This window comes from Zeugodacus cucurbitae, chromosome 3, assembly GCF_028554725.1.
Source record: "Zeugodacus cucurbitae isolate PBARC_wt_2022May chromosome 3, idZeuCucr1.2, whole genome shotgun sequence".
NCBI lineage: Eukaryota > Metazoa > Arthropoda > Insecta > Diptera > Tephritidae > Zeugodacus > Zeugodacus cucurbitae.
The window spans coordinates 20,949,526-20,973,320 of record NC_071668.1 but is presented as its reverse complement, the minus strand read 5'-3'; the positions used below and the strand labels follow the sequence as shown (position 1 = coordinate 20,973,320).

Below are 23,795 nucleotides of genomic sequence, written 5' to 3'. Positions count from 1 at the left end.
TTTATTTTATTTTAATTTAATTTAATTTAATTTAATTTAATTTAAATTAATTTAATTTAATTTAATTTAATTTAATTTAATTTAAATTAATTTAATTTAATTTAATTTAATTTAATTTAATTTAATTTAAATTAATTTAATTTAATTTAATTTTATTTAATTTAATTTAATTTTATTTTATTTTGTTTTATTTATTTATTTTTATTTAATCAAATAATATTTTTTATGACTTTTCTCTAAATTTTAGGCAGTTAGCTATATCAAGAGTTTTTATTAAATAATCGCTCACCCTAGTATACTCATGCTGTGTACATATCTATAAACTGTCACTATGCCAAGTTCAAAGATTTCTCAAATTTCCGGTGGAAATTAAAACAGACATTGGTGCAATTTTCAAATTGAGTGAAAAATATGTTTTTATTTATTTTAGTAAAACATTAGTTTAACTGATTGAAATGTTATACACAAATCCAATATGAGATTTTCAACGAAAAGAAAATGAAAATTAATTGTTTTTGGTGAAAAGGTATTGTTGCTGGCATGTGGTTTAGAGCTCCGAAATATTAATAAATATATATTAAAAATTAGAAAAAAACTTTTAGAGTACTTTTGATTAAATTCAGCGCTTTTTGAAGTATTTTCATGGCATATTTAGAGAAAAGTAGCTCAGTGAGGCTGCGGAGAAATATTAAGAAAAAATATTTAATAAATATTATTGGAAATAAATTCTAATAAATTATTTTCAATAAATATTTTTGTAAATAAATTTTTGTACATTATCTTCATAGTTAAGTGACAATATTTGTAGCTACTAAAATAAATAATAATACTTTAAACTACTCAAAAATCATTTGAATGCAGAATTATGCAGCGTTTGTCATTTATTTTTTACTCCAAGCTATTCTTGGCCTTTAAAATGTACTTGTGACCACAAAAACCAGCTTTTAATTAAACATTATTAATTAAATATCCAATAATTAAATTCTCAATTTATTAATATTAATAAGAACTTTAAGTAATAATTTAATTACAAATCTCCAGACGTAATCATATATCTATGTTTAATATGAGTAATGCAGGTACGAGTAGTACTCATATGTCACGAGAGCTGCGTGTCAGCACGAAAACATCTACTCTGACGCACACAAATCAGCAAATATATGCAAATATTTAGCATTGTGTGTACAAAGCAAACACTCAACTACATGTATTTTCGCTCACAATATGTACTTTTGTATGTATGTATGTAAGCATATACTTGTTGACTGCTTGCAACAGACGACGCTGCCGCGCAAATGAACTTCAAGGTAAGGGAAAACTTAATAAATACAAAAAAAAGTGTAAAAAAAATAAGAAGCAGCAGCAAACAATGGCACTGCATTTTGCAGCACGAGATGAAGTCATTTGGTTACACGCAGGCACATACACACACACATACATATGTATGTATGTATTTATTTAAATATTGTGTTGTTGCATATTCACATGCAGTTTGTGGCACTATCATTTTACTTGGCTCATTTTCCAAAAGTTTTGCGCGCGCGTAACATGAAACAGCGTTTTGATTTCTTCAACAACAAGTTGCCAGACTTTATAAAATCAACACATGCTTTTTTACGCTTTTACTCGACATACATACATATGTACATATAGACACTGTGTATAAATACAATTTTCGCTTTGTTGACAATTTCATTTGAAGCGACATTTAAGTTTGCGTTTTAAGCAAATAAAGCACGCAAACACACATACATATATATCTGTGTACATATATACATGGCTGTGGCTGTAAGCATGCTATTAAGCCAAGCAGCGTCAAACCGCACTGTGTAATTGTTGTTTGTTTTTGTTGTTGTTTGTGTTTTTGTGCACGTGTAGTTGCTGTACGTTTATCACACCACTTTCGTAGTTAGCTGCTATATATATTTTTGTATATTCTATATACATATATATGTGTAGTTTTCCGAGTCGAGCGCGCTGAGAGAAAATCACTTAGTGTCACTAGAATAATGACAAATATTTAATGTGCTCGTTACGTGCGTGCAACAACTAACAAATATGCAAACAGACAACAGCCAGCATATATGTCTATGTAATTTGCATGTTGTTGTTTTTGTTTTTTGTTTTTGTTGTATGCAAACGCAACAAAGCAAGACGTTGTTCAAATACACTCCACAAACGCTTAGCGGCGAACACGCTTGCTTATGCAAATATATATATTGAGGCACTTTAAAGTAATGTTGCATGTATTTATAACGGTTTATATTTTGCATGTATTTATAATGGTTTATACACACACAGGCACGCGCTTTACTTTCTTTATTTTCTTCTAATTTTTTTAAATTTTTTTAATTTTTTTTTTTTTAATTTTTTTTTTTAATTTTTAAAATATTTTTTTATTTAAAATTTTTTTTTACACAGTCACGCGCATAACTCTTTTTATTTTCTTCAAATTTTATTTTTAATTTTAAAATTTTTTTTATTTTAATTTTTTTTAATTTAAAAATTTTTTTTTTTTTTAATTTTTTGTTTTGTAATTACAATTTACTTTTGCTCAAATAATTGTCGTAGAAATGCCAAAAAATATATTTGGAACGAACGAACTTAAAAGCATCACCGTTGACAGCTAGGCGGCGTGTTATAGCGCGACGATTATCAGTGGCGCACTAAAATATGCCACACAAACTTATGGCGCGCCACCGCGCTCAAAAGCGGTGAGCGCTTTGTGTTGCCTATTAGCAGCGTGTTGTAGTGAGCAACAGGTAATGTGCTATGTATTATAATACAGTGGGATAACACAACAAAATAGTACAATACAGCAATAATATAGTACTCTACAACAACCACACAGTTATATACAACAACAACAACCACATAGTAATACACAACAACAACAATGCTTTAAAATACAACAACAACACGTCAAAATACAGCAAAAGCACAGCGCACAACAAAAACAAGAAAATTTAAAATTACAACAACAACAACACCAGTACTCTACAACAACAATTGCGAGAGCGGTACGCGCAAAATTTCATATTGTATCTAATGGATGTGACAAATTTTTTTAGCTCCGCCATAAATACAGCTTCGGTTCCACACAAACGCACAAACAGTTGTATAAATATACATACATATAAATATGTAAAAATCTATCTAGCTATATAAAACCATATAACCGCACGTACTAAGTACTCGCTCGGTATATTTTTTTTCACAAACACAATACAATCCAATTTTTATATACACAAGTGTACATATGTATATGAACGCTGCTGTTGCCGGTGCGCGTTTTCGGTTTTTTTGTTTGTTTGTTGTTGTCTCGTTGCCGTTTGCTGTTACTAGAGTGTCGGTAGCGGTGAAATGCCGGTGTTGTCGTCGAGCGCTTCGCTTTAAACGCTGACGAATGACAAACTGACGTGACGTTTTGCAGGCCTAGCCCATTTTAGCCAAACCCACATAGCCAGAGACATATATACAGGCACAAGCAAGCAAACCAATATACATACAAGTTAACATACACACATACAACTATATACCAACATATCTATATGAAGACATACATACATTGACACACTCAACCAAAAAAAAAAAGCCACATGCACACCAGTATGCGCTTCGATACAACGCGTTTAAGCATAAACATCCGCCGCTCATCCAACCAGCCAGCAAGCCATCCATCCATCCATCCATACGTACATCATTCGAATACGAATTACTCGCGTATTGTTTTGCCAAACGTATCGTTCGCTCGCTTGCTGCCAAATTGTTCACTTTTTTCCAATTTTTTTTCTCATTTCCACAGCAATTTCATACATGCGTGCATGGTTAAGTGCATGTGTGCCGGTAGATTGTGGCTTTTTTATTGTTCTTTTTTTGTGTGTTTTAAGCAGCTTGCATTGGATAAGAAAATAATAAATTTATGAATTGTCAGCGCTACAACAAGAACAATAAACAAATTGGTAATAAAAGTACGTTTGGGTTTTTTGAAACACTTATGGAAATAGCGGCATTCTAGCAAAGTGAGCTTGAGAATTTGTAGAAGAATTGCGGTTGAGTGCTTTAGCTATCAGTGACCTATCTAAGAGTGTTCTTATACAAGTAGTATGTCTCATGTCTCAGAAAGGTCAATGATTTTGAATATTTTTTTTAGAATATTTTTTAAGAATATTATTCACCACGATGCGCTATTTACCTCGCAGTTAAGGTCTTTGAAAGTTTACAGAACTCATCAGTGGTATGATTCTCTGAAGCTTCGTGCTATTATTTAAAATCCGAAAGCATTCGATGAGCCTCAGAAATTTCCCAAAAATGTCAAGAATTCGGCTCAAAAAGTGTCATTTTCGATTGAGAATAAGTTTGGGATGCAAATAGATCTCTACAAATATTTTTTTGGGTTTATGTTGACACAAATGTCCAATATCGATATAAAATGATTTAATCGACCAGTGTTTGACCCTATTGGACATCTATTGGAAAACGGCGGAAGCAAAGTTGTAGACCACTAATTTTGAAAATAATTCTCAAAAAAAGTCCTATACGGTATAACTGTGCATCGTGTAGGTGAATTTGGAACGGAAAAACTCTATCTTAACTTTTTCTATAAAATTTCAATACATTTTTATATAGATATTTCAAGATTTTTTTAAATTTATGCGAGTTATAAGTCCCTAAAGGTAAATTTATAAAAAGAAAATCTATACAGCTGAACAGCAGTTTCAAAAATAAACACTTCAATCCAATTCTGACTTCAAAACTATTTTTATTTGTCCAAACACTTAAGTCATTTAGCTACTAAGAAAAAGTAGAGTCATGCATTAACCCAAAGATATATTTTGAAATTAACCGAATATTCGTTACATGCAGTTAGACGGGTCCATGAACCGGTTTAACTTACTGTTGAAAAGTTTATTCAAATCTAACACCAACCTTAGGGAGTAGAACTTCCCTAACGCGAATCACCATAATCCAAAAAAAAACTTCGAGTGAGAGAGACTTCCGAGTTATAGAAGGTAATTTGTAGAAAATTTGACTTCTAATGCCAATTCAAGAGTTCGAGTTATGGAGAATTTCGAGTTATGGATGTTCAACTGTATTTATAAAGCTTGAACTACCCATAGTGATTTCAAATAGAAAATATGTATGAAAGGTTATTTCCCAACTATAGCAATTTGGGATCTATAAGTATTCGAAGGCATTATCTTAAGAATAGCATATAAGATTTTCTATACCAATAAGAACGATATCAAGAAACCACACCAATATATGTATCAGTATCGAGAGGCCTAATATGCCCTATACTATACAAAATTTCATATTTCTAGCATTGGTGAGGGTGGTTAACCTTTTTCTAATATTAAGTGGGATTCTCACACTGGATTCTTATGTTTTTTCTTTTATTTTAAAGTTCCAAATTAATATAGCTCATGTACTACCATATCATATCAAACATTAGGTCGTTGTCTAACCCTTGCGGAGTAAGACTGAGTCAATTAATCTGGTTACTCGGATTGTTTTGAAGTGTCTATAACCTCAAAACTATTTTGATTATATTCAAATATTGACAAGAACCATTCTAATATACTCATTGCAAAATATTAAAAGGAGGAATTATTTTAAATAGACCTTAGCATCGAAGAGCTTCTAAATTGAAGGCATTCATAATGTGTTAAATTATAAAAAGGTCAAAGGTCAAGAGTCAAAATCAAGAAATTCTTGGTTTTTTGTTAATGATTTATTTATACAATTAAATTCATTATATGAAACTTCTAAAAGCACTAAAAATATCATTTCAATACAAAATAATACCAAATGTGAACTAAATAGGTCAAAAAAATTAAAAATTTAGATTTCAGCCATGAACTGGATTACTGCGAACAAACTACAAAATTTTAACCCAAACTCAAGCAAATTTCACGAATTTTTAAGTAAATGAAAAAAAGAAGCAGTGAAATATGTAGCACAAATTTCCATAATGTCTCGCAAAGTGCCTTCATTTCGGCTGTAAATGCTTACTCGACAAACTCTGTATTTATTTTTATAGTTTTTGTTATTGCTTCATATAAATGTACATACAGTTGTTATTGTTGTTGCATACAGTTTATCGTATTTCAGTAATTTTAATTTTTAGTTTCGTTTAAGTGTCAGTTTTTTACTCAAGGTGCTTGTAAGATTATACACTCGCTGTTGAATACGAATGAGTGTGTACTCATGTGTGTGCGCGAGTTCTTGAATGTATTAATAGAAGATAGATGGGCGCGTGTTTTCTTTGGCAATTGCTTAACTAAAAGGAAAATTGCACACGTTTTCCAATATGAGTTACAAACTATACTCATCTGTTTGGCATGTAAGTAATAACTAAATTTTTTTTTAATGCATATTGAGCAAATGTAGAAAGTATTAGTTCGAAGTATTGTTCGTAATTTCTCAGAAATAATAATTACAAAAATTGAAATGAGAAATATTTTTGTAGAACAAAAATATTGACAATTTACATTCCGGAAAATGTGAATAATTATTTATTTCAACGCTGTTGCTAGGAAATTTCCTTTATTTAGACATTGGTATAAATATTTTTTTGTTTTTATAGTAACAGCTACACTGCTGGAAAGCGAACATAGTAAGCCGTTCACAAGTGATCGTTTCTTAACAAAATTTTTCAGTGAGAGTTCAACTCTTATACAATATAATAATATATCGGTTTAGTCATTTATGTCTTTTTGCAAATGTTTTTTATATGATTATACCAGTTTTTTGTAATTTATGCCAGTTTGTTCGATTCATAACTTTAGTGCGTATCGAAAAAATTATCTGTTTAATTATGCCATCTCATTGTTATACCAATTTATTTTTATACCAGTTTTTATACCAATTAATTTTTATACCAGTTTATTTGACTTTATTCCAGTTTATTTTATACCAGTTTTTATACAAGCTAATTTTTATACCAGTTTATTTTTATATCAGTTTGTGTTTATACCAGTTCATTTTTATACCAGTTCATTTTTATACCAGTTTATTTTATACCAGTTTATTTTTACAACAGTTTATTTTCTATGTCAGTTTTTAATTTGACCAACTAAGGCAAACATTGCTTTTTTCCCTTTTGGGAATTTTGAGATACTTATATTTATAGAGTATACTGCGCGGTCAAGTTGCTATGCCTGTCAACAGTACCTCACAGTTATAAATGAAAACACTTGTTTAAATAAGTGTAGAATTCTATCTATATTTGTATATACAAATGAATATATATGCAGTTTATGTATATATGTATGTATATACAGTAAACACAAAATTTGAGCTGTATATAAGTAGACAATAACAATTTATATAATTCTTCAATTTATACTTTAAATACTGGCTTGTGAAGATTGAATGACTTCAAACTGAAAAGAACATATTATAAGCACACAAGAATTTGAGAAATTCTTATGCAACTTTTCACTGAAAACTATCAGTGATACTAGTGAAGATAGCTGAGGAGGCAATATAGCAGAGTCAAGCTTGAAAAATCAAGTTTTTAGCTTCTAAATCAGAAAGATTCACTCAGCTGTTCAACCTAATTAGCTTATTGTTATGTATCTAATGCTGCTCACTTTTGAAATTAATCTCGAGTTGAACCACGAATCATTGAGACTGAATATCAATATGGAAACTTTATGACTTAAGCCATATACAATATATACATCCATCATCGCATCACATAAAGATAAGGCTGAATCTGAAATTCAAAAATTCATTTACGCCCACAATTATTTATTTTAATTGAAATGCAAAACACGACTTACAACAAATGATATCCAAAAACGATATGACGATGCCCATAAAATGTCAAAAAAAGGGGTTGACAATGCAAATGCAACAAATTCTAGAGAACAACGAGTATTGCCACACCCCAATGTTGATATGTCAAACCGTAAAATCAATTAAAAAATACAGTACTGATTAATAGAGCGCCGATAAAAGCTTAAAAATATTCAGAGCGCATCGGCGGTAAGTCACAATAGCGTTAATTTTGATTTACGAAGTTTTTTTCGGAGATGGAGAAGCTAGAAATGGTATGGGTAAGTCATGCGTAGGACCTGTAGGAAATATTTCCAAAGTGAAATGGATCTGAAATTGGAAAAATATATTTTTAATATTTCTTTCTTCAAATTTTCAGAGAAATCAGGCTCAGGGAAAAGCGAGCAGAGAGAAATTCCACTAAACGAACGCTTTACGATATAGGACCACTAAGAGAGTGACGAAACGAACGAGCGCAGTAGAGCGAAATCGATTAATGTTTTCGCCAATAGGTTCCTGGATGAAAAAAAAATGTTGGATTAAGGAAATAAAGTAGTGAATAATATATAATCTTGCTGAAATTATCATTCTTGGCTATTTTTTTTTAAAATATTTTCCTATCGATTTCTCACAGCGTTTATGGCGATACAATTGAAACCACCACCAGCTCGAGCAAATCAAACAAATTAGTCCATTGCAGACGCATGCGCGAAGCGTTTAACATCACCCGACTATGAATCTACCCAAACATATATACACATATATGTATCCATATGTACCGGGATGCTGAACTGGCAACGACATAGTCACAAGTGCTGCTCAATCAGAATTTTAATTATTATTTTCAATTATCGAAATGTGTGCGCGTCCGCTTTGTGGGGCCAAGTGGCAAAGACGACGCCAGATTCAAGCGGCGCAACTACGTCAGCAAACTCAATGAGCGAGCGTACGCCAGTTCCATGCGCGCGTTGCCAAAGGCACAATCAGTATGGAACTATGTAGCGCGCAGCACTTCACCCGCCCCTCCATATCTCCGCGCGCTGTCGAGTGCGAGTGCTGTTGCTGAAGCCACTGCCAAACTCATATTACACATTTTGCAGGGCTCATTGATTTCGTTTATGACCGGCATTTGGAATGCGATTTTAATCGCATGTACTCGTATACCTCATGGCCGCATACAAGGCATATGGTTTGTTTTAATTAGATTTTTAATGAAAAACACTTTTTCATTCAGTTTTCATTAGAAAATTTGAAATTTGTCCGCAATCAATTGGAAAAATGTGTATTGTCTCGAGTGTGTAGTTGTTGGTAGACGCTGTGCCACTTGACAGCTCATGCAATCGTACACACATTCCACAGAGGTTTCTGTTGTATAGTATACAGAGCAATACTCACTTGCATTTACAATAGCAGTACTATGCAGTGGAAAATGGGCGTTTGACTTCCAGTTTTGCAATATTTAGCTTAGTGAGTGAAGACAGCGATCTGTTTAGAAATGCGAATTGATTGATGAGTTTCATATATGAATCGCACAGTGGTTATATTGTTATGCATAGTTTCGCCTTTATTAAAGGCTAAGAAAGTACTTCAAAGAAGATAATACAAATACTCATTTACTATTTATCTTCTCTCCTCGATAGCATTGAGAGCATCAAAGCTCATATTGTGTGGTGGTTTGAGAACACAACCAGTTCTCCGTAGAGAAAGGGATTCATCTACTGGAACTAGTATCAAATACTTTTTCCTTACAACCATTTTGAGTCCACTGAAAGACCGTAAGGCTCTTGAATTGGCAATAGAAGTCAAATTTCAAACAAATTACCTTCCGTACCTCCTAAGTTTCTCTAACCCGAAGTTTTTTTGTGGATTATGGTTATTCGAGTCAGTGAAGTTCAACTGTATTTATAAATTTCTTTATAAAAGTCTTCGACTCGCGAAACTTGGAAGTGTATTGAATGGTATAAATTGCATTAACTGGCATAATGCAAAATCGATAGAATCGACTCACCAAGTCTTGGAGAGTATCGAATCGTAAAAAGAACTGGTATAAATTACGTGAACTGGCATAATACAGTAGTGTTAAGATCGAATCGCCAAAACTTGGAGAGTATCGAATCGAACAACCAACTGGTATAAAACATATAAACTGGCATAAAATGCAGACTCGCTAACCACAGAAGAGTGGTGAATCGAATATCCAATTGGTATAGCTCGCATAAACTGGTATAATAAAAGAGTGATAAGAGTGGCAAACGGTACTTCATTGGGATATCTATCGACACTCTTCTACGAAATACTACAGAATAACATTGTTGTTGCTTTCAGATATACATTTTTATAAAGAAAAGAGCAACGAAAAAAATATTTTTAGTAAAGAAATTTAGAATCTAAGACAGTTATTAAGGAATTTCGATTCTTGAATTGAACGAAGTTAAATAGACTAAAAATAATATATCTCTCCACATGATTTCAAATCAAAATAGTTCAGGCTTCTTCATTTAAAATATTGGCGACTAACATCGTCGAATTTTTGATGATGCTCCGAAGAGATGGGTTGTTTTAGCTAGATTATTACGATCGCATTGCATTCGTTAAGCCATTTAAATTAAAGCATTCGGTTACTGGTTCTATAACAGATCTATTTTAGTATTAAAATGATAAGAAACTTCGGAGTTTGTTGAGAATGTTTCGAAGAGTTGCCAATGAGGTTTCGAATGAATGTTCTACCAAGGGATCTACTATCAGTGTAGTTATAGAATCAGTAAACAGTTATAGAATCACAACAAAAAATTACATAACAAAAAAATTCAAATTAGACGCTCGTAATCGACCACCACACGACACTCGTACGCCACAAAGCCACTTCGTGTCAATGAGATCGCATGTCATTCGCCATAGCTCAAACATAAACGTACTAATTTGCCGCCAGATGATTGATTTCATTGCATACAGAGCTGTCTCTATATCATCTAACTAGTACTGAGTGAAACTGGAGCCGGGGCATTATAATTGCCGCCGATTGTTTGCCGCAGTGAAATTAACACAACGCAACGGCTCCCCAACTGCAAGCGGCTAGAGTTACAAATTGTTTTTCCAACTTGTCCACTATTATTTTTTTTTCATTTTTATTATTGTTTTTGCTTTTTTTCTGTTGTTGTTTGTTGCAAAATGCACTTTGATTAGGAAGTAGGAGAGCAAATCAACTGCAACGTGGTGGATGAAGCAACAACAGCAGTAGCAGCAATACGCGATAAAATTGGCATTTAGGCGCTATAAATGTGAGTCGCTATACTGGTATGTGTATATATGTGTGTATATGTGTGCTTATATGTTTGCTTGTGTATTTGTATCTCAACTTGCTGCTGCAACTTGTGATGCTGTGCGAATTCCAACGTACATACGTAGACTGTGAATCAAAACAAAAACAGAAACAGCTGATCGAGTTGCAAACAGGTTTTCACGACGCGCTGCTCTCGCTCCGCCGTTGAGTTGAAAAAAAAAGTTGAAATGATCACAAATGAATTTATAGAAAATAACAAAAACATTTGTGGTGAATTTTTTCTTTTTTGCGTTGTTGCGATTTTTACATTTTTAAGCAGCTCACTGTGGTTGTTGTTATTGTACATATTTGTATATATTTGTATGTGTGTATCTTGAGTGCCTGAAATTGATGATGTTTTTGACTTTAGCTTGTTTAAAGTGGCTCTGATACAATTTTGATGTGATTGCTTATTTTGGAATTTTATTTCATTTTTTTGCAGTTAATTTTTTCGTATTTGTTTTTTTTTATTTGTATTATAAAATATTTAAAAAAATGTAAATTAAAAAAAATTTAAATTTTAAAAACTTATTTCATTTAATTTTTTTTTTTTATAAAATATTAACCAATTTTTTTTATATTTTGGATAAAATATTTTTAATTTTGATAATTTGTTTAATTTCATTTTTTTACAAAATATTTTTAACATTTTTATTTATTTTTTTTTGATAATTTTTTTTTAAATATTTTAATTTTTAAAATTAATTTAATTTAATTTTTATAAAATATTTTTAATTTTTTTTTTTATATTTTTTAATTATTTTTTTGATTAATTTTCATAAAATATTTTTAATTTTAAAAACTTATTTTTTTATAAAATAATTTTTATACTTTTTTAAATTTGTTTGATTAATTTTGGTAAAATATTCTTAATTTTAAAAATCCATTTAATTTAATTTTTTTACAAAATAGTTTTTAATTATTATAATAGATTTTTAATTTAAAAAATAAATTTAATTTATTTTTTTTCCAACTATCTTTTATTTTTTTTTTTTAATTTTTATAACACATTTTTAATTTTAAAAATTTATTTTCTTTAATTTTTTTATAAAATATTAAGTTTTTTTTAATATTTTTTTTTATAAAATATATTTAGTATTTTTTGATTAATTTTTATAAAATATTTTTAATTTTTAAAAGTTGTTTATTTAATTTTTTGTGAAATGTTTTTATATAATATATATTTTTTTCCAAAAAGGATTAATTTTTATAACTCATTTATAATTTTAAGAATTAATTTAATTTATTTTTTTACAAAATATTTTTGATTTCCTTTTTAATTTTTATAAAACATTTTTCATTTAAAAAATTTATTTTCTTTAATTATTTTATAAAATATAAAGTTTTTTTTTTTAAATATTTTTTATATAATAAAATATGTTTAATATTTTTTAAAATTTTTTTTTTATTAATTTTTATATCACATTTATAATTTCAAAAATTGATTTAATTTAATTTTTTTATAAAATATTTGTAATTTTAAAAATTTATTTAATTAAATTTTTTTACAAAATATTTATAATTTTCTTTATATTTTTTTATAACATAATTTTAATATATTTTTTTAATTTGTTTGATTAATTTTTGTAAATATTTTTGTATTATATTTTTTTTTTACAAAATATTTTTGAATGTTTTTTAATTTTTAAAACACATTTTTATTTTTATTTACTTATTTTATTTAACTTTTTATAAAATATAAAATTTTTTTTTATAAAATATTTTTAATAGTTTTTTTTTGTAATTAGTTTGATTAATTTTTATATAATATATTTTTAAATTTTTTTTTATTATATTTTTTTTTTTTTAATATCACAATTTTATTTCATTTTTTTTATAAAATATATTTGGTATTCATTTTAAATTAAAATTTTTTTTTTTTAACTTTTTTTAAATTAATTTTATTTTATTTTTTTTCCAGAAAGCAGCGCGTTAGCACTCGAAACGAGTTACATGCATTAGCAAATTGATGAGTCCCGTCCATGCAATTGAACTGTATACACTGTATGGCGGCGGCGGCGGCTTGCGGCGGCACATTAAGTGATTGACTGTTGACTCTCGAGTCGAGGTCGCAAGGTGTGCAAATGAACGTTAAGTAGAATTTGAATTTATTTATTGTTTGTTTGTGTAGAATTTTTTTGTAGCTGAGGCGCATTGTTGAGCACATATACTTTAAAATACACATATACTTATATATACTTGTGCCTATCTTCATATGCATTTAAAATATTTTTTCTTCGAACTTTTTAATTCGCTTTGCATTTGTTCGTGCTTTGCATACATACATATTTATATATAGACACATACATACATATAAACTAAAGATATGCATGTGGAAAAGTTGTAATTTGCATACCAAATCGCTGCTAGAACGCTAACAAATAAAGCTCAAAGGTAACTACGTGTAGTCTGATAGGCAAATGACAGGTATTTTAGCTATACATACACACATACATACATATGTGTATATATATATGTATATAGATGTCTACAATTACTGCCTGAACGCAAAACAATAGATTTGTGTGCCGTGAATACCCAAGTCCCATTGCTTGCTGTCGGTGTGTGCTCATTTCAATGTGCATTTAAAGTGTCATTTAAATTTCCATATTGTCGCTAGTTCGATAAAAGCGACGCACTTGGCGCGCTACATTGTGCTATTTCGAACGAATGAGGGAAAAAAATGCTAATAACACTTTTGTATATAAATATGTAGGCATGTTACTTCGAATATGCGAAATTATCACCGGCGGGTTAATGTATGCACATACAGTGCCGTGCATAAATTAGGCAAAACTAGATTAGTTACAGTGAAAAATATGCGAAAAAAGTAGAAAAATATAAAATTTCAGTTATGAGCGTCATCTTGGTGGCGTCGCGACGACACTGGTTAGTTAAATAGCGCCGGTTTTCACAATAACGTGAATCAGCAGTGACTACAGCTTCAGTCTTCAGTGTTCAGTGTCAGCATTATGAGCAGCGCTGCTATAAAATATATATTTATACAACTACTCTAAGCTATCATCGATGGCCACTTAAACGTGAATATTCGCATTTCGTCAATTCGCATTTTTTCAAGAGTCATCGCTGAGGTATGTGTGCACATACACGTATGCAACAATTTGTTGTTGTTTGTGTATGAGCTTATATGTATTTTATTGCGGCTGATGCTGCTCTTGTTGCTGCTATGCGCGCTTTTGCTTTTGCTTTCGATCGATGAATCGATTCGATATAAAATTGCCTTTAATTGAGTTGCCAATCCGCACAACAAATAAAAGTTCATTAATACTTTATTGTTTGTTGTAGTTGCTTTTTTGTGTTTCGTATCACGGACGAGCTGTGCAGTGAAGCGTTGAAGTTTTACGCTGACAAGCATAGAAATCATCTATGTATATGTACATGTCACTTTGAATGTTTATACAGAGTAAAATGCGCACTAAACTTGAATCAAAAACTAAAAAAACATCGCAGAAAAATTCTGAAAGAAGGTCGTAAAAAATGTTCGAAAACAATTTGAGCAAAATAATCGAAAAAAAATCGAAAATAAAATTCGAAGAAAAAAGTCGAAAATAAAATTCGAAAAAAAAATTATAAATATATATAAACAAAAAAATAGAAAAAAAATTTAAAATAAAAGTTCGTAAATAAGTTCGAAAAAATAATTCGAGAATATTATTCGAAAAAATATATAAATAAAAATTAAAATTTCGAGATAAATATAAAAAATAAAATTTCGTAAAAATTCAAAAATACGAAAATAAATTAGAAAAAAAATTCGAAAATATTATTCGAAAGAAAATATAAATAAAAATTAAAATTTCGAATGAAAAATAGAAAATAAAATTTCGGAAATAAGTTCGAAATTCGAAAATGAATTCGAAAATATTCTTCGAAAAAATATGTAATTAAAAATTTAAATCTCGATAAAAAAATTTAAAAATAGCGTTTCGAAAATAAGTTCGAAAAAAATCTAAATTAAAATTCGAAAATGAAATTCGAAGAAACAATTTTAAATCAAAAAAAAAAATTTAATCAAAAAACACACAACAACAACAACTAAAACACAATAAGTCAGTAAGCGCCAATTATTTAAGGCAGTCACTACGCCTACACCACTGACAAAACTCCGTAGATAATGCTGAAAAATTATATATTGTCGTTAGTTAGCTCATTGCTTGTACTAATTGTTGGTTTTGTTTTACAAAAAAAAAAAAATAATTCAGCACAATTTTCGAAACACACGACTGCGCAAAGTACACGGGTTCAACAACGCCTGCGACAATAACGATATCACGAGAAACACAGGCAGCAACTCTTTAGCAACATTGTTGCAATACTGCTGCACTAACACACTGACACAACAACAACACAATAATTTTATTTAATTAATAAATTTCGAAATTAATTCAAAAACAATTGAAGTGAAAAACCAACGCACTTTACGTGAAGAAAAATTCGAACTTCGCTGCGCGTTTAATTGTATCCAAACGCTGAACGCTGAACGCGAACTAGACGAATAAAACGCGTTAGAACAATAGCAACAACAAAAACAATAATAACATTAATTGGAAAAAAGCACACAGCACATCCGATACGAACTGCGTATTGATTTCAATAACGTAGCGCCGTCAAGTACCGTCACTGTTGGCGCACTTACATCGATTGCGCATCGAAACCGATCGAACGTATAAACCTGCAATATCCCCAAATGCTCCATACAAGCATGCGCCCATAAACACGATACATACATACACACTCACACACACACAAACACGTATGTGTGTTAAACAAATATTCCCCACTGTTTTGTTCACTTATGCCGGTGGTTGTTGGCTTTTGTATTGTGTCGGTCGGCGTTTGTTATTTCGTTTGTTTGGCGCTGTCGTTGCTTGATTGATGTCGCTGGAGCGCAACGTTACTTACTACGTATTATTGCTGCGTTCTGGCAATGCCGCTCGCGGTAATTGATCAATGAATGGCTCACTGGGAGAGAGTGAGAACGAGAGAGCGTGCACAAATATTGTCGCAGGTTGATCACATGAATGGCCGGTTGTGGTTGCCAGATTGCAAAAAAAAAATAATTTTTTGATATTTGATAGCAATAATAACGGTAAATAATTATTATACATATATAAAACGAAAATGTTGGAATGGACTATGTTAGCAGAAAACAGCTATACTCGATACGATCACTTTATTCATATTGCGATTATTTAGAATCATTGATTTGTTTTATGAGAAGTCAAGAAAAATACTGAATTAACTATGGAAATGGCTTTGGAATTTGTTGTTGTGGAAGGAAACAGATCAAAGAGTTTGCTATTGAGATAATCGGATTTTGGTTTAGACGTCATGACCTCATTTGTAACTTATGGCAAATAGACCCTTTAAGACCCTTTTCTGAAAACTACCACCTTTAGTTAAATTATTAAAGAGATTTTGATGGACTACTGATCTCTTTATTGGTAAATGTCTCATGATGTCAAGAGCAACTTGCGTAACGAGAAATCGATTTCACTTGAGGTGCTGTTGCGATTTTTCCTAAATTGTGAGATTTTTATATTTTTTTCGAGATTTTTCATTAAAAATCGCATGATATATTTCTAATAAAATGTAACATTTCTTGATTTTACTGTTACAATCCAATAATTTTTTTTACAAAAAATTCACTTTCAAATCATGTGGCCACATCATCCGCGTACTCTTGAAGCATATAAAGGGCGACTCACATTGTTTCTCTTAAATTTTTGGTAATTTTGTATTGCTGCGTCGATCAGCTGCTTGTTGTGGGAGTGTACAGTGAATAGTTAAAATATACATACCAATACACGTACATAACTAGATATATTCGTCACTGTGCATATTAAAATTTATCATATAGATTGTATGCTTGATGGGATGACCCACGTGCGCTGATGCAACTTATAGGTGTGTATGAAGCTATGTATGTAGTAGGTTCAAGTGAGTATATACATACATACATACATACATGTATGAATAGCAATCAAGAGCTGATATCACTCAATTCACTTTACTTTTGTCTAAGATCATTTGTTTTAAGTTATTAGGGGGGCATGAAATAATTGAGGTATATGAATTTTCATTTTACAATTTTAAATAATACATATATTTTATATAAGTACAATACATAATTACTTTTCGGGAATATAAAAAGAGTATATGTTTTCAGAATTTTTAAAAACTGATGATGACGTACATTTCCGCTGCTTTCAATAAAAGTTATGTCTTGAGAAAATTTGATTCATCGTCTAGTGATTACTTAAAGCAGTTTAGGGGAAAAACTGGAAGAAAAAGTCATAAAAAGCAGTCTCATAAAATAATCGATATATGCCTCAGAACATTGGCAACGGCGAATAGTTCAGCGAATAAAAGGACAGGGGCCACGCTGGCCAGGTCATGGTGTCCGATTGGACGAAAACACTCCAGCTCTGAAAGTGTTCGATGGTTACGACCTGGTTACACTTGGCGCCGAACTGCGAGGGAAAGAGAGGAGTGGCGCGCTATAATCGATTCGGCTATAACCGGCTAAACGGTTTGAAACCCAATCACATACACATATCCTAATGATACTACTCTGTGGCTAGACGTATGATAAATTTCAATTACTTGAAAGCGATGAGACAGTAGAAGGACAGCAGCGAGAAGCTTGATCATTTATACAACATAATGTACAGACCATAAGTTGGACAAGATTTATGCTTCTATAGACCTAATTATTTGAAGTTAATACAGTTCTTTATAAAACAGTATAGTTCAGTACAGTACTGCAGTTAAAGATCAATAATCATCTTTAGTCATATATAAACTGATCAACATTTAGAGTCTATAATGGCTTTGATTCTTCTTACCATAGTAACTACTACACAAATTTGCGCATGTTTCTGATGACCCAGAATCCCACACCTGGTACACCTTAGACCATAATTCGCTCAACGTGCCGATTTCGCCTGCGACCGATTTATTTAATATACCCCATATATGCTCAATAGAGTTTAGGTACGGAGATTGTGGAGGCTAATCTAGCGTACTAATGTTATTGTCGTGGAGCTATTTGCAAGTGTGTGTTTCGGATCATTGTCGTGTTGGAAGATAATGTCTGACGAGTTTTCAACTAAGTTACCTACAGTGCCAATCAGCTCGCCAAACTACCAACACCAATTGTCATCATGCATCCCCACACCATAACGGAGCCTCCCTCAAACTTCAGCAAAGGCTTATGCGTGAATTCGCACCCAGGTCCATTTGCGCCCATCCGATCACAAATGATTTATTTAGGTACATATTGCTAACGGTACTTTAAACCAACAAAAGTAGGATCTGTCTTTCATTGCATATGTGGGATGGAAATAAAGAAGAAATGGCTGTTCAAATGGAGCGCGATCAATTTTGTGAGACACTGTATATATTTCAACAAATGCCATGATGCATTTTAAATAATTGCTAAAAAGAATCATAAATAATTGCTTTAAAGAATCATAAAAAATATAAGTCTTGGATAATATAGTGGATCGATATATATCCTCATTTAAATTTGCAAGGTTGTACTTTCAACAAACGGATTAATTAATTTTGATGCAACGTAATAAAAATTAGGACTTAGGACCACGGGACCTACATACCTTTCGCCTACATAAATTACTTGAAAATTTTTCCACAATAAATATTCGGTCCCAAAATATATGCTCCATAAGGTGCAACGGTCGGAATAATTCTTAAAACTATATTTATCATCGATTTTTTTGTTTCAATTTTAATCTCCCAATCTTTCTTAATGAGATATTCGATTCATGAATTCATATGTCAGATAGATGGTGCTGAGATTGGGCATATTTTGTAGTGTAGCACAAGGGGAACCACTGGTTTTTCCTACAGTCGAGTCTACAAAACCGCATGAAGCTCCGATTTGTAATCGGCATAGGAAGATTGGAAACACGTCCAATCGGAGAATCCCTCGTGTAACGAATTTCAAGCGATTCCGATGAACTTTTAAAAATTGTCCGCCATATTTGGTCCGTCGTTTTGAATTTGGAAAAAATCGAAACAGGATTCGTAATCAGCGACCCGGAAAACTCCCGAGTAACGAGTTTCAAGCGATTCTGATGAATTTTTAAAAAAGCGGTTCGCCATATTGACTTTTTGGAGTTCTGCTCTAATGGGGTACATGGACCTCGGATTCAGATTGAGAGACACCAAAAAACACAAGACACACATAGTAAGTCGTCTATGACTTGACGTATTTTGTTTTTGTGTGGCTGTGATGTTATTTGAAAAGATCTATTTTTTCCTCTATATTTAAAAAAATTTCATATAAATTAATAAATCATAATACAAATTGAAATGGACAATTTCACAGCCAATTTGCTCACTAATAACACATACATAATTATACATAATTTACGTACATAATTTTATTAATTATGATATTAGAGAATTTCTTTTATATAGTAGGTTTCAGGGTGTTAGCAAAAACCGAAGGTTTTATTAATTATCAGCACTTAATTTACTCGAAAATAGCTTTTATATGAATTACAGCGTGCGGACATATCAAAATCACTTATGCTGCACACACATACACACATGGATCTTATATGTATGTGTATATATAGACGAAATTTGTACGAATTTGCTCATACCCATAGATTGGTGTGTGTGTGCACAGCAAAGATTTGTTAGAGCTAGAGCCGGCACGTTCTCCCGTAAGGCGTCTTCAAATGGCACATAATTAATTGCCCCCGAACAGAGAACAAATGTTTGCATGCCTCTAATGATTTGCAAGCACATTTCACATTTCTTCATTCGAGCCATTAGCCGGCGTAAGCGGTGGTGCGCCAGCATAACGGAATTTGGCACGCGAACAACACGAGCGCCACCACGCGAGAACAGTGAGAATAGTTTGGTAGCCCGCGCGGGAGAGCATGCGGCGCTAGTGATAGTGGCGGTCGGAAATTTAAGTGGCGCAACCGTATTTTAGTGATTGATTTAATGCGCCGACAATTGTTGATTTAAAATTTAATAAAGTCATTCATTAAACATGGCGGCAGGAACTAATTAGCGGGAAAAATAAATAAATTTGCTTACGGTGCATACACGTTTATGCTCACGCACACGCAATCAACAATCATATATAGAGGAGAGTGTGTTTGCAATTGTTGTTGTAGGCAAGGCGCAGCGACGTGTGGCTATGATTTTATATGCTTAATTTGCGCTTATCACGCGTTCAGTTGGCGATTAAGCGCAAAATCAACAGCAACTTTGACGACGCTCGCTCGCCTGTTTGCCGCTGCCTGTGTGTGTGAGTGGGCGTGTTTGTGCGCTGCAATTTGAGGGCGTTGCGGTGCAACACAGAGGTGTTATTGCAGACGAACGCGACTGTTGCAATGAACGTACATGCTGCACATTTTCAATTAATTAAACGTGAATACAACAACAACAACAATAAGAACAATAGCAACAGCAATACAACAATGTGAAAACAGCATTTGTGGCATTTAATTTGCCTGATTAAAATTTGCTCAATGTTGAAGGGAAAAAGTTTGCGGCTGAGCCAAAAAAAAGTTAAAAAAAACAACAAAAAAAAAACAAGTAAGGAAGGGCTAAGTTCGGTTGTGACCGAACATTTTACACTCACGCAATTAATTTATTTAATTTTATTAACATAATACACAATTTGACTCATATATTCGTCATCGAATATGGTATAAAGTCCATTGAAAGTTTGAAAACCCTAATATTAAGGGGTTATATACAGTTAGAATTTTCAAAAAATCAATTTTTTTTATTTCATTTCCTTAATGTACATATATTTAAGAATACACACAGAAAATTTCATATCGTTCCGGTGAATATTTTCAAAGTTACAAGCAAATTTGAAAAGGCTTGGAAGTACAAGGTCCGAGCGGAAGCGCCTTTTTCTCAAAATGGTGTTTTCAAAGTCGGTGACCAACATTACTCGAAAACGGCTAGACCGATTAGTCTCAAATTTTAACACGACCTTCTGAAATATATTTTTTAGTACTTAATCGAAGATTTTTTCTCTCCGATAAATATTTTTTTTTATAAACAATTTAAGGCCGAAATTTCGGTGAAGAATCGATTTTTTTTTGAGAAACCTTCATTTTGTCAAAAAATTTTATTTTGCTTATTCCTTCGATTAATTACTTGATTTAACATTATTTTAACGAAATCTGTTTGGTTTTTTAATTTCGGATGATCCAGTTCCGAGATATAGTGGTCACCGCAAAACTTCTTTTTTGAGACGAGCTCCGGGAGATCAGCTGTAGCTCTTTTTCAAATAAATATTTTTGCTAGTACTAAGTCTTAAAATACAGTTAAAAGATACCATAATATGTGTATAAATTTTTGGATCAATAAATTTAAAAAAATTTCTCAGAAAAAATTTTCGAAAATTCACTTTTTTTCGGCCGTCTAACTGTATATAACCCCTTAAGTACATGGGAGATAGGGGTAGTTGTGACCCGATTTCACACAATTTAGGCACGGAGACATATTATTTGAAGAAACATATTCCCTCTGAATTTCTTCAAAATGTCTGATATTTTCGGTAAAAAATTTGTTAGAAGCACCGATGTCCTGATATTCGATATATAGGGCCTTGAAAACTTATGGACCGATTTCGACGACCACACTATAAATGCAGTATTTATGCAAAGTTCTGTTCCGATATCTTCACCTGTGCTAACTTTATATATTGCAAAGTAAACCATTCAGATCGTCTTCAATGTTCTGGTATATAGGAAGTAGGCGTAGTTGTGAACCGATTTCGTCTATTTTCACAACATATCATTCGGAGGCAAGGAAAATATTACAAACCAAGTTTCATTGATATTGGTCGAGTAGTTTCGGAGATATGGTTTTTGACCCACAAGTGGGCGAAATCACGCCCATTTGAAATTTTGTACACCAATTTAAGTGCAGCCCTTCTGTACCGTCTTTATAATGAAATTTAAGGTTTCTGTTGGTTTTCCTTACTGAATTAAAGTATTTTTAGTAGTTTTCCACATAACCTTTGTATGGGAGGTGGGCGTGGTTATTATCCGATTTTCTCCATTTTTGGACTGTATAAGGTAGTACCTAAAAGAAACGACTCTAGAAAGTTTTCTTGATATAGCTTTAGTAGTTTGCGAGATATATACAAAAAACTTAATAGGGGGCTTGGCCACGCCTACTTCCTCAAAAAAAGTACGCCATTTTGTGAGCGTGGATGACAGACAGATATCCGGATTTGAACTTTACTCGTCACCCTGATCACTTTGGTATATATAACCTTATATCTAACTCGTTTAGTTTTAGAACTTACAAACAACCGTTATGTGAACAAAATTATTATACTCTCTCAGCAACTTTGTAGCGAGGGTATAAAAAATAATATATAAGTAAGTACATATGTATATACATATATAGAATATATATAGACTTTTTTTATAAACTTGGCAGTTTGTCAAAGCGCAGTAAAGCACTCAACATCCGCATTTAAGTTGGCTATTTTGAAAAGTTTGGCGCGAAAAACGCTTGTATAGAGCACAAAATATCATTATATTCATACATATGTATATACATAGCTATGCTACAAGGCAAGGCAACTAGTAAATATACTACAATGATCTATTAAGGTGAAAGCTGTTTTTGAAAAGTATAATTCCCAGAATCACATGCATATATATATGTATGTAGGTATGTCTACAAAGTCACTTGCTTCTATTAGTATTTATGTACTCTTCAAAAATATGGTTTCCCTAAAATCCGCTTGACGCTAGTTAAACGTTTCATTTCGTATGCTTTTGGCCGTGAACGAAAGATATACGAGTATGTCGGTGGCATTTGGCTTGGGCGCGCTAATGCGTGCGTTGTCAGTGGTGTGTTTCACTTTTGGCGCAATTTGAAATGATATATTATTATTTAATTTACCAGTTGACAGCGAGATTTCAACGTTGATGTTTTTCGAAATGTTTACACTTGAGATGCTCAGGTATATATTTACTTATACAGAGCATATGAGTTTAGCTGCTCATGTCTAAAATCTTTGGTTTATTTTAATTTGAATGAGATTTTTTGACAATTTTTTTTTAATAAATGATACAGGGTGCTCTAATAAACACGGCACTATTTTTTGCTAAAAAATGCGAAGGTATATGTCGAGTTTTTTTCACAATTTGGAAACCTCATTAGTTTCTTTTCTCATTTAATTGGCTACATTTCGTAAAATTATACAAATTATAATTTTAAGAATAGTTGGTAACTCTGTTCAAATATAAGTTTATGTAAAGGTATCTACAAATGATTTTCCGCAAAGCTTTCTTAACAGCCATTTCTTTATCACCCATGTTTTATAATTTGATTCACATTTCTTATTATGCATAGGTGGCAACTCTACCTAAAAATGTACGCAAATTCTAGATCACCTCTTCTATCTGTTATAGATTTTTCTAAACTATTTAGTTCGAAACACATTTTTGTTAATTTTTCGGTTCTTTATCCTCGAAAGCTGGCAACTCTATTCTAAAATTCATAAATATTTATAATCTCCACAATTTTTCATAATATGTTTTCTTAAACCCTTATTGCATTTTTTACTTATAATTTGAATTTTTTATTTTTAATAATAGGTGGCAACTCTACTACGTAATTTACGCAAAATCGCGATAATTGATTA

At 31.6% G+C, this 23,795-nt stretch overlaps 1 protein-coding gene across 10 annotated transcripts in view; it reads right to left on the bottom strand.

Moving 5' to 3' along the window:
* Positions 1 to 23,795, bottom strand: part of LOC105216538 (CUGBP Elav-like family member 2) — a 170,476-nt gene that overhangs the window by 74,399 nt on the left and 72,282 nt on the right. For 2 of the 10 annotated variants that reach the window (XM_054228041.1, XM_011191082.3), the window contains exon 1: positions 15,543 to 17,212. The exons of 6 other annotated variants lie outside the window; for them this stretch is intronic. The gene's annotated coding sequence lies outside the window, so the exon portion shown is untranslated. Of the gene's footprint in view, positions 1 to 2,541; positions 11,626 to 15,542; positions 17,213 to 23,795 lie in introns of those variants that run through there. 2 more of the 10 variants (XM_054228043.1, XM_029043064.2) reach the window with 2 other exon arrangements.